Raw genomic sequence first — 12,625 nt, 5'->3', positions numbered from 1 at the left:
TGTTTGCAAAATGTTTCCACCTCTCGCCCTCTTCTCCTCTACCTACCACTATTGCGGCAAGTCTTGGTTCTTACACCGGAGTCCAGGGAGCACACTGTTTTGTCAGTTCTCCTGAAGTTGGATTGGAATTGCAGCCCCAAATGCTCTTCCTTTCTCTTTTATTGTTTGTAAATGTTTAAGGAGGAGTGAGACTTTCCAGTGCAGTAAATTAAGAGGCAGTTGGTTAATATAGATGACAAAAATGGAAACAGAAATTATGTTAAGATAAATTGTAAGCATGCCATTTTTCTCCCTTTGTGTCTTTTCCATAGGAAGGAGTCCGACCATACCATGTGCATTTGAAAAACTATGATATAAACATGCACATGTGCATTCACATACATAAATCTATTCACATACCAATACACATACATAAAGATTAAAAGAGTGCTCGCTTTGGCAGCACATATACTAAAATTTGGAACGATTCAGAGATTAGCATGGCTCCTGCACAAGAATGACATGCAAGTTCCTGAAGAATTCCATATTTTTACTTTTGTAGTATATGTAAATGTCTCCTATTTTTAGTTGACCTTAGGAAAAAGAGAGAATAAGCTGAAAGAAGATAATTCCAGTATATTTGCCCAAGAGAGCAACATATTCCTTTGCATTTAAAATGTAAGACTCAGGATACTGCAAGAATACATGGCTCATAATGGAAACTGATCTGTGATCATTAGACGTCAAAGAGCTGCTAAGTTTTCACAATGATTTTCTGCTTTTTCGCCTTCCCATATTTATAAGGCTTAACTGCCTCTGTCTAAAATGGCTGCCATCAGCACAATGTTAAATAAAACAGAAACTGACATAAATTTGTTCATTTCATTGTTCTTTGCAGCATTTGCTACATGGATTCAGATATATTTGCTGCTTTTTCTAAACGCATTTGTCTGGATTGGTTTACAAATTGATCACTGTGCAACAGTAAGAAGATGGGTTCTTATAAGAATGTCACTGCATGTTTCGAGGGTAAGTTAAACTTCAATGATTACTGAAAGTTCATTGCCCAAATCCAGACCATTTTTAGATTGGGATATTTTGGTAATAAAGAATACACTATAAATGTGCTTTACTTTTAATTTAATTTTAAGGCATTTATTAGAGAAAACTAAGAAGTTATGAATTTGTCTAAGTTTGAGAAATATCTGATATATGTTGTTATTCCATTACTAATGTCAAATTTTTTCAGAAGCTTCTTCCATAATTTAAAATATAGTCCAGAATCCAGTTCTTGTTTTTTGGCAAAGACACAGTTATTTTAAATTCTTAAAATCTGAACCCCTAGGATCTAGCTATTTAGCATATATGGCTATAAGTCACTTATGTGAGGTGCTAATAGATCTGCTTATACCGTAGAGTAACACTCACTTAACTTTGGCTTTTCTGGGTCCAGATCCCAAATTAAACTATCAATCTATGTTGGTTACTCAAATTCATATTTAGATATCAATTACATTAATGGCAATATTGATTTTACTTTCATGAATTGTTGTAGATAACTTGTGAATATAAAGGCCTTCTCCAAAAGGATGCCAGAATAATAATTAAGTTTTTTTAAATCATACACATCTATGAATGTTTTTGCACTACCCATCTACTTGTTGTAAATAAAACATTGTGGTTTTCAAAACCATATTTAAGTTGCTCTTCAAAAATGGGTCTATTTTTTAATATTTTGAAACAGCCTTGTTTTTAGATAAAAATGAATTGACACATTAAAAAAAAGAGTAAAAGAACTCCTTTAGGCATTATCTTGATATAAATAAAAAATGTTTCTAAAGTTCAACATATAGATTTATATACAAATTTATAGAGATTTCTATATATATGTTCATATTTTCTGCATAGGAACTGAACTTAGCAGATAGTGAACACCCATTGCTGAAGTCCTGAATAGAACACAAATATAGAAATCCTGGTCCTTACCTGAGACCATCACATCCAACCGAACAAACTATACCCACATAACCAAAATACTAGCACCCAGTATATGTCCATTCCTTATTATGTCTGGGCTTTGCACTCCAGTACAACCTGCTCAGAGACAGAGAGATATGCACCAGATAGGTGAGCACTCTTGAATGTCTGAAGTGAGATGGTCTTTTGCAAAACTATAAAGATTCATAAACATGAAGGTAATAATCCAAGGAACTCCAAGCAAGGGAAATTATGTTTAAAAATCTCTGGAGGCAGACATGAGCATGTTGAGTTTGTGGAATGGTAACATCGTTGACTCCACAAAACTAAAGAAAATTATCTTGCAAAGGTAGAGTGGCCTGCTTGGTAGCACCTTGAAAACAGAATTAGCACAGATGAAATAGAGGCTATAAAATATAAAATTTGGAGAGGGGCCTGGTAACTGGAAGTGGTGCTTAAGAAAAACTAATAACGAAGGGGTTGTTGGAGAAACTAGAATCGCAGGGCACATAGTGAAATTATTTCAGACCAATCTGAGCTATTACATAACAGAGAGGAAGAACAAGCAACACATTTTATTTCAAGAAATGTCTTTTGTAGACACAGAGTAAAGCAAGAGACTATTTATTCAGGCATAAAGGCATGTTTTTTAGCCATCTGACACTAGGGCACTCTGTCACATAATAATTCAAAATACATTCGTGCTAATGGCAGTTGTTTTCACCCAAACAAGTCAAAGAGTTAATTTTATTAAATTAAAAATCATTCAAAGCTACTTCTCTCAATGAATTCATGCATAAGCAACAGCTGAATGAGAAAATGAAGCACTAGGTCAAGGCAGTAAAAAAGTGTTGGCCAACCGTATTTTGACATACTTGTACAAACACTAGATGTGGTCTATCCCCAGTGTTTCAATATGAATTTGCTAAATGCATTTTGATCCCTGAAGACTACTAGAAGCTACAGTTAATTTGCATGAAAATGAAATTTGTGGTTGGTGTAGGTTTATAAGCTAATTAGCCTTTGGGGAGAGGCATTGCATGTCAGTCCTTGGCATTCTGTTTGTCCTAACTATTTTCTTTTTTGAGAGCTCATTCATTTTCATGACTTTGCTTCACACTTCTTTGCTGGTGGCTCTGATATACCCTTTGTGCTGCTCTAACAGTTTTTTTTTTTTTTCAGAACATTATTCATAGGAACAGATTTTTTTTCCAAATAAAAATTTGCATAGAACCAATATATTATTCTCCTTCAGCCAACTTTCCTTCCAAATTCCTAGTCTTTCTTCATTGAAATCTTCTTTTTCAAGTTCCCACAGTGCTTATATTTTGGAGTGACCCATACTATTTTTTTGATAAATCAGTGTCAGGATTGTATCTGGAAGTATGAATCTGTTTGTTTTCTATCTTACTTCTCTGCTCTCTCCCAGATCCCCTGAAGGTATCCTCTGCCTACATAAAAGCAGGAGTTTGCCGGAGGAGGGTCCTCAAAGGAATGTCTTCTATGAGTTCAAGTAAAAAATTTCTGTTGCTTGTATACAAAGCCAGTGGCTCTGCTCCCATAGAATCAATAATACCGGGGAGGTACACAAAAAAGACAGATAGTAAAAGAACATTGACATGAGCAAGGAAAATGTATAAAGAGATGGTATGTAGGTAGGTCAAGGAAGAAATTATAAGAAGGAATATCTAATGTGGAAACCTGAGAAAGTTAAAGAGGCTACTACTAAGATAGAAATTCCAATAGCAAATCATTTATAGACAGCCCACATTTCACCAGCTATGATACTTACAAGTCCCCCAGAATAGGGGCATCTTGCATTAGGGATGGAGATATGAAAGAAAATCTTGTCCCTTGAACAAGTTGGTGATAGCCCAAAGCATTTGACAATCTCCCTATGAGCTAAAGAAACCATGCACATGGCACCACTGTTGCACATTTACCACCAACACTGAATTTTTCCTTTCAAATGTTTTCAAGTTTTACATCTTTTTTACATCATTAGATCATTAGTCTTTATACTTTTTAATCAATATGTGTAGTCTATCTTAGAAATAAACACTTTTGATTCATTATTCTTCTTTGAGCAATTTGCTATAGTTTTCTAATCTTAGAAAGCATCACGCATGTAGTGACATTCGAGGTCTTTCAAATTATGATCCCATTTATTTTCCAGTGCTTCATAAATTTAATTTTAGTCAGGCAGTTCACCTAAAAATACTACTTACTCGAAATTAAGGGGGTTTTGTTTGTTTTTTTTTTAATAAGAATGCATGCCTCCATTTACTCAAACTATGAACCATTGCAAAAGGCTGAATTTATCAATAAAAAAAGTTTAAAAAAAAAAAAGGCTGAATTCCTAAGAGACCTGCAGTTGAAGATATCCTTTCCTATATCTGCATTATATAATTTAGAACTTAATAATGTACTTTCTATCATTCACTATATTTTCACATGCATGAAGGATCCATCCAACTTCAACTATTTGAATTCCTGTTATAAGTTATCCTATATTTTACACACTTCTTCATTCAGCAAATATTCTTTCCTCTGTGCCAGACTATATGTGACGGTATGGAAAATAGATGGAAAAAGAAAAGTCAGTCTCGACCCTTGTTGGATTCAACCTGCAGTGGTGACATTGGGTAACTACCCCACGTCCACACTTACTACTGTTGAGCTATTGAAAAGTGCTAAAGCCAAGTTCTGCTGCCCTAAGTGCAAAGAAAATAGCATAAGATAGAGCCCTCTCCTGCAATTCCTCCATCATACCTCATTCTTTGCAAGAATTATTTTTCAGGGATGTACAAATGATCAGAATGAATTTTCAAATGAAATTCTTAGTCCTGTAGTCACAGAGTCTTTATATTTTTATGGTGTTTGTATCTTCAAAGGATTCAAGCTGTTCTGCTTGTGAGTTGCAAAATAAATTCTTACAGAGCACAAAGGATCATGACTTTCATATGCAGCACGGACATAGGAGTATTACACTCCTTTGTCAATTACACTTCCCTGAACACAGTACAAAAAGTACACTTCAGTCAAACAGGCTGTATCTTTAGGTAATATGTAAGTCAACTATTTCTATTTCAGAGATATAGTAAGAAAAAATAGAGCTGACTTTTTTTTATAGGAAAATAAATAAATAAAAACATCTTTGTGATTAAAAATTTATGCTCCTGAAAAAAATTAATGGTAAATTATAGGTTATCCTAAGATAATTTAACAACTCATAGAGGTAAAAAAGGAGGTGGAGTGCTAGGAAAGGACATGAATACAGAACTCTTTCATACCCTCCTTCCTCCATTTAAAGCATAATTGTTGATTGCTAGCTAAGTGGCTGGTTTTACTCTAGATAATGAAGTAACATCTTGAACAGAACAGACAGACCTGGTGTGGCAGTTGGATTCAGTTGTCAACTTGGCCAGGTGAAGATGCCTAGTTATATTGCTGTGGACATGAGCCGATGGCATGTGAACCTTATCTGTTGCTGATTACATCTGCAGTCGTGTGTGCCTGCTGCAATGAATGATGTTTGATTTAATTGGCTGGTGCTTAAATGAGAGAGCTCAATGTAGCACAGCCCATGCAGCTTAGCATACCTCATCTCAATGCTCACAGCTCAGCCCAGGCCTTTGGAGATGCAGAAAGGAATCACCCCGGGGTAAGTTGTTGGAATCCAGAGGCCTGGAGAGAAGGCCAGCAGAGATCACCCTGTGCCTTCCCACATAAGAAAGAACCTCAGTTGAAATTTAGCTGCCTTTCCTCTGAAGAACTATAAATCCTCTTTTATTGAAAGCCAATCCATCTCTGATGTGTTGCATTCTGGTAGCTAGCAAATTAGAATACTTGGTGTCTGTACTCCGTAATGCTTAATCAACTTCTGAAAAAGTCAACCTGTGAACATAATTTAAAAGTACACTTGCAATAAAAATGTAAAAATAAAGATTACTTAAGAGAATATTGAATAAAGGGCATTTTTTGAATTTCAAATTTATCAAGATTTGTCAAATTTGCAATTATTTTCCAACAGCAAGAAAGTCTGCAGATATGCCCACATCCTGGAAATTTCACGCAAGGCTTTAACTGGAAATAAACTAACAGAATTTTTGAGCATATCGAAACTGTCACAATGACGGACCCCAGTCCTTCTGATACAGACAAAATCTGTATCATAGAAATGTTGATTTGCCCAAAATCAGGTATTGACAGAGTTCAGGCTACTCCTGGAGATCCACTCAGTTGTTTCTTATACCTGTGTTTGAAGATTTTTTCAGCAATAAGAGGCCTTAAGCATCTGATCACACAGCCAGAATACTTGGGCTTCAGTGCTCACCTGGTCTTACTACCCTTTTGGCCTTGGGGAAATAGCCTACTGCCTCACTCGGCCTGCTGCAGAGATTTATGCCGATAGGGAGGATCAAATGGAGGCTACTCTGTGCAGTGAAAATTCAAAAACCAAAACCAAAATACAATCTATAATAATGAACATTGACTTAATCAAAATAATCAATTGAATTTCCAAAATTTAATGGAAAAACATCAATGTATCCACAACGATTTTAATCACTAATGACTCTGGGAGTATTCCCATTAATATTAAGAACATAGTATTCTCTGACTGCAATTCTCAACTGACAGAAAACAAAATTTGATATACAATATCAAAGGTTTAATTAGAATATTTCTAGGAGGGGAGCCATATGCAAATTTTGACTTTGTCTAAATATGAGCTAGTAAGTTGGTGAAAGAAACAAGGAGCCTCAGCTCTAATAGTACATGATGGCAACCTAGCATCCCAGCAGCACTCACCAAAGGGTATTATAATACTATTATAAATAGTGGACAAATGACAAATCTCTCTGAGCCATATAACCTACAGGAAAAAAAAATCTTTTCAACATGATATTTTATTCAAGAGCTCACACTTGACTGTCAGCCTAATTAGATACTACTATAGAAGTTCACCTGATAGAAATCTTAGTACAAAGCAGTGCTCTGAAAGTCTAGAAGGTGTGCAAGTCTCAATTTCATAGCATTTCATTTCCAATTCCTCTTATATAAAAGCATGCTAACCAAGAACTGACAGAAGTAGAGCTACATTAAGACAGTACATGAGAAGGATTCAAATAAAATCTTTGACAGGAGAAATGACTGCCTGGTTCAAAGTATTTGTGTAAGGTATTTGATTTCAACATTAACATAAGGTGAGGGACAGAAATGTCTTTGTTAAGAGAAAAGAAATGCTACAGTTACATGTATGTCCATTAATTGAAACTACATTATGTACAATGAAAGTTCTGAATTCTAACAGAATGGGGCAATGGCCTTGATGCCACTGGTTGTGTATTAGTTGGATATGAACTCTGGCTTGAATTCTATTAGCTGTTTGATCACTTGACACATTTTTAATCACTTTGATCCTCAGTCCGTTTCTTTATGTACAAAGTACAGTCGATAATACATGCATCTCAGGGAGTTGATTAGGACGAAAAAGAAAAGAAACACATGCAAAGCATTCAGCAGAGTGAGTCCTCAGTGTATGCTAACTACTATGGTGAAGATGTTCAACAATATCAAATGAAAGGAAGTATCAATGCTTCTCTTCAGAAGATTTTTGTTTGTTTGCTTCTTTACTTGTTTACATTTATTTATATCTCTGGTCTTTGGGAAAAAGGAAAAATGCAAAATTATGAGTAGTGAGGGGAAAATAAAGTTTCTAGTGTCGGACGAGCATTAACTAAGTTGGTTGAAGATTTAGGTAAGCAGTAGGGAGTCAGTTGCCCAGACTAGTGTGTACTTGTGGAAAGGGGAAATCACCAGATGACCATATAGTGGATCAGTGAGCACTGGTATACAAGAGTACTCCTTGGTGTTTAAAAAGAGAAGTATACTAGCCTTCCTGTGCAGTCAGCTGCTTGCCCCCACTATGTGTCTTGATAGAAAATATCTTTAATTGCACACAAGAAGTGTGGCCTAGAAATAAAATATGGTCTGTTTGATACATATTTTGTTTTGTTAATGCCACTATAGAGAAAACCGGTTCTAACTCATAGGTTAGGAAAAGGGCAAAGCTGAAGATTTTTCTTTCCTTTACACCTTAATATGTTTCATCATCTCCCTTTTCAAAATATATGTATCCAATTCTTTCCATGTTCATTGTTCACAGTACTAAGCTGCGACCATCTTTCAAATCCTCATAAATGATCCTCTGTAGTTCTTCTACAGTTTACATTCCACATGTTGGCCAACATGTTCTTTGTAGGATGTAAATCACATCATCTGTTCCCCGTGTTAAACCTCTATTGGCTTCCCATTTAATCAGGGAAAGCAAAACATTCATTTCAGAACCCTTCAGGCATCAATCCCTATTTGTTTGATCTCATAGCATAATCCATGATAGTCATTGTAATCCAGTGGCAAAGGACTTTCTGTTCCTCAGACCAGTTTCTAAGTCCTTGCACTTCTTCTGTCCCATCTCATGAAAATCTGCACAAAAATATTTCCGTAAATGGTTGTTTGATCATCACTGTGCTAGTTTGAAATGGTTATGTACCCAGAAAACCCATGCTATTTTAATTCAATCCTTGAGGCACATACTCATTATGGGTGGTACTGCTTGATTAGATTATTTCCATGGAGATGTGGCCCCATCCATTCAGGGTGGGTCTTAATTAGTTTACTGAAGTCCTTAAAAGAGCTCACAGAAAGAGAGAGACCTCAGAGCCAACATAGTGAACAGAGAGATGAAACCAAAAGACACAGATGTTTGGAGATGCAGAAAGAGCTGAGAAAGCTGTGTGAACCCAAAACCCAGGAAAGAAAGACAGGAGACATCACTATGTGACAGGGAATCCCCAGTGATTAGCTGGGGGAACTGCAGAAGTTGCTGAGAGAGCCATTCAAACCTGGAAGCTGGAAGAAAAGGACAGTAGACATCACAATGTGCCTTCCCATATGACAGAGAAACCCCAGATGCAATCAGCCTTTCTTGAGAGAAGATTAAGGCACCTCTTCTTGGTGCCTTAATATGGACATTTTCAAGGTCTCAGAAATGTAACTTGTAACATAATAAATGCCCTTTGTAAAAGCCAATCCATTTCTGGTATATTGCATTTTGGAAGCATTAGCAAACCAAAACAGATTTTGGTACCAGAGAAGTGGGGAGCTGCAATTTGCAAATACCAAACATATTGAAACAGCTTTTTACATAGATGAGGGGAAGATTCAGGAAAAACTGTGAGAAAGTGAATAGGGAAGGCCTGGATGCTTTGAAGAGACTGTTGGTAGAAATATGGATACTAGAGGTTCTTCCAATAAGGCCTTAGACAGAAATGATGCAAACTGGAAACATCATTGCAAACTGGAAGAAGAGTGATCCTTGTTTTTTTTTTTTTTTTTTTTTTAAAGAAAGACAGAGAAGGAAGGAAGGATAGAAGGAAGGAAAGGAGGAAGAAAGGGAAACATCTTTAAACATTTTCTTATTTTATTATATTTTGTTTGTTTGTTTGTTTTTTACATGGGCTGGGGCCGGGAATCGAACCGGGGTCCTCCGTCATGGCAGGCAAGCACTCTTGCCCGCTGAGCCACCGCGGCCCGCCGATCCTTGTTTTAAAGTGACAGAGAATTTGGCAAAATTGAGTTCTGGTGTTAGATGAACACAGAATTTGAAGGTGATGAGCTTGGATATCTAGTTGAAGAAATTTCCAAACTAAATGTTAAAAATGCAGCCTGGCTTCTTTTTGCAGCTTACAGTAAAATGTGACAGGAAAGGGATAAGCTAAGAACTGAACTCTTGGGTAAAAGAAACCATAAACTGATTCTGAGAAACCAGAAACTGATTCTGAGAATGAGACCTCAGAGAATATTTCCCCATGTGAGGTTTTAATCAAACGTGGAACAAGTCAGACATTTCAGAATAAGCCAAGATTGGAGCTGGAGTTATCCAGAAAGGATTTGTGGAAAATCCTATTGGCTGATGGTTTTGACCCCTGTATGTTGCTTGCCAAGTCAACAATTTTTCTGCAAGATCTGTATAAACTGAACCACTGCCAGTCTGGACTAAAATGGACAGAAAAGTCACGGATTGAAGAAAAAATTACTTCAAAGACAGAACCATATTAGCTAAGGTCTGGAGCCAGAAAAATCTGGGGCCAGGAGAGTAGATCTATCTGTGCTGTAGAAAGAGTGAGTTTATGCGAGAGGCAGAGGTTGGGTCTTCCTCCCAATGTACAGGACGAATTTTTGCTGCCTCAGGGCTCAGAGAGGGTGGGACACATTACCTGGGGCTTGGGAAAGTCTTGCCACCACCCCACAGTTCTGAAAAGGTTGAGTGTGTGCCCCAGAGATGGCAGAAAATCCAGATGCCACCCAAATGCTTAAGGAGGATGGGCCAAAAACAATGTGGTCTCCCCAATGCCTGACTATGTTAAAACTCTCACTCCAGTGTTTGGAGAGAGAAGAGCCACTGTGTAAACCCTTGGAAATGGTGGGACAGCCACTTCTTTCTCAAATGCCAAGGATGAAACATCATTCTTTAAATAATTCTCAGATCTTAAAATCTAATGAAGTTTGCCCTCCAGGTTTTTTAACTGTTTGTATCTGGTGGCCACTGTTTTCCTTACAATTTCTTCCTATGGTAATGGAAATGTTTATCCTATGACTGCCTTCCTTTCTATATTGGCATAAGATAACTTGTTCTGTTTCACAGGTCTACAGCCAGAGGAGGATTTGTCTTAGGATAAACCATGTCTATAGCTGGTTTGATAAGATTTTGTATTGTTTTTGACTTGGTATTATATTTTTATTTTTACTGAAATAATTTAAGCCCTTTGTGATACTGTAATGGAATGAATATATATTGCATTTGGAAAGGATATGTCTACTTGGGGTCCAGAGAGTAGAATGTGCTGGTTTAAAACTATTATGTTCACCAGAAAAGCCATGCTCTTTTAATCTAATCTTGTGGGTGCAGGCTCATTATGGGCAGGACCTTTTAATTAGATTATTTTCATGGAGATGCAGACCTGAACCAATTGAGATGGGTCTTAATTAGTTTACTGGAATCCTTAAAAGAGCTCACAGAAAGAAAGAGACCTCAGAGTCAAATAGAGAGCAGAGAGATGAAACCAAGAGACAAAGACATCTGGAGATGCAGAAAGAGCTGAGAAAGCTGTAGGAATCCAAAACCCAGGAGAGAAGGACAAGAGACATCACCATGTGACAGAGAATCCCCAGCAATCAGCCTTACTTGAGAGAAAGTATCCTCCTGTTGGTGCCTTTTTGGATATTTTCATGGCCTTACAATTGCAATTTGTAACTCAATAAATCCCCTTTGTAAAAGCCAATTTGTTTCTGATATATTGAATCTTGGCAGCATTAGCAAACCAAAACAATCACCTAACAGTTTAAATAGGTGATCCTCATAGAATCCTTTCCTAACTTCATGTGCTAAGTTTCCACCCCAACAAGACTCTACTTTATATTCTTTATCACTTATTTCACTATGTGAAATTATCATATTTATAGTAATATTTGTTTATTATCTGCTTTCTTTGTATTGTTCACCACTATCTTCCCTTGTACTAGATCATAGTTGCTTGGTAGAGGTCGATTAATATTTGTTGAAGGAATTGAATAAACAAATGGGACTGGAGGAAATGAACAAAAAAAACATAAAATTTTTACATTGTTCTCTGCCCTGTGTTATCATCTGTAAATGGCCTATGTTGTAGAAAGCTTTGATTCTAACCAAGGTCCCGGATCATTTATCTCTATTCCTCTTCCAGTTTTTCATTTGATCATTATTCTTTGAGCTGTTTCTTTTCTTTAGTGATTGCAATTCCTTTCTCATTATTTCAGTATTCAGGCACTCCATGAAATTATTAAGTACCAAAAAACTGATATTTTTGTAACTGCAATTCTACTCTTTTGGGATGTTTAAAAATCTGAGCTACTTATGTCTTTATATAGTTGTAAACTTTGTAAAATTTCAAATTAAACAAAAGCAAATCTGTTGAGAGAGTGTAACTGAGAAATCGGGATTTAAGGGATGATTTTGATTACCGAATCATTATCTAGATATTCATTTTTGCTTTCTGGTATATTGGAGTAGAATAGGGAAATTCCTGAAATCTCTAAATCATAATCCAGCTACCTTGATCTCTATAATGCTTATATAGCCCTAATCTTCTGCCTCTGTGATCATATAAACTTTGTGACTAACCTTCATTTATACCCAGTTATCCAGTTTTTCAACTTTAGAGTCTTGTAATCACTAAAGATAGCACCTAATGTTTATTAATGAAGGGTCTTGGGTCCAGCCAGAACTAATCTACCCCATGCCCAAAGTTATCTTGAAGACTGAGACTGGTTCTAACCAAAGTGGGCCTACCTGATATGAACAGTAGCTTAGACTTTAACCTCATTACCTACAACTTCTTCTGCCATTTTCTTTCATACATTCTGTGACTAAGCATGCAATCAATCTGCATATGCTCAATAATTAGCTCACCTCTAATTACATCATCTGGGCCAGTGTGCTTATTATCCTAAACCCTTCTCATCTTTTCTGAACTATCTGAATTACTGTATTTCAGGGAGAAAGATTTTGGGCCACTAGGCCATCAGCTCTCCCACTATGCATGTAGTAATAAATTATTTCTCTCTT

General features: G+C 36.5%; 1 protein-coding gene and 1 non-coding gene across 2 annotated transcripts in view; one reads left to right on the top strand and one right to left on the bottom strand.

Moving 5' to 3' along the window:
- The window catches only part of PCDH15 (protocadherin related 15), a 1,748,268-nt gene that overhangs the window by 1,218,529 nt on the left and 517,114 nt on the right, over positions 1-12,625 (bottom strand). The window lies entirely within an intron of this gene.
- On the top strand, positions 427-531 carry LOC143654657 (U6 spliceosomal RNA). Its single transcript, XR_013161860.1, has one exon. It is a non-coding gene; the product is annotated as a U6 spliceosomal RNA (small nuclear RNA).

Source organism: Tamandua tetradactyla, chromosome 13, assembly GCF_023851605.1.
Source record: "Tamandua tetradactyla isolate mTamTet1 chromosome 13, mTamTet1.pri, whole genome shotgun sequence".
Classification (NCBI taxonomy): domain Eukaryota; kingdom Metazoa; phylum Chordata; class Mammalia; order Pilosa; family Myrmecophagidae; genus Tamandua; species Tamandua tetradactyla.
This window is presented reverse-complemented; position numbering and strand designations above follow the sequence as displayed.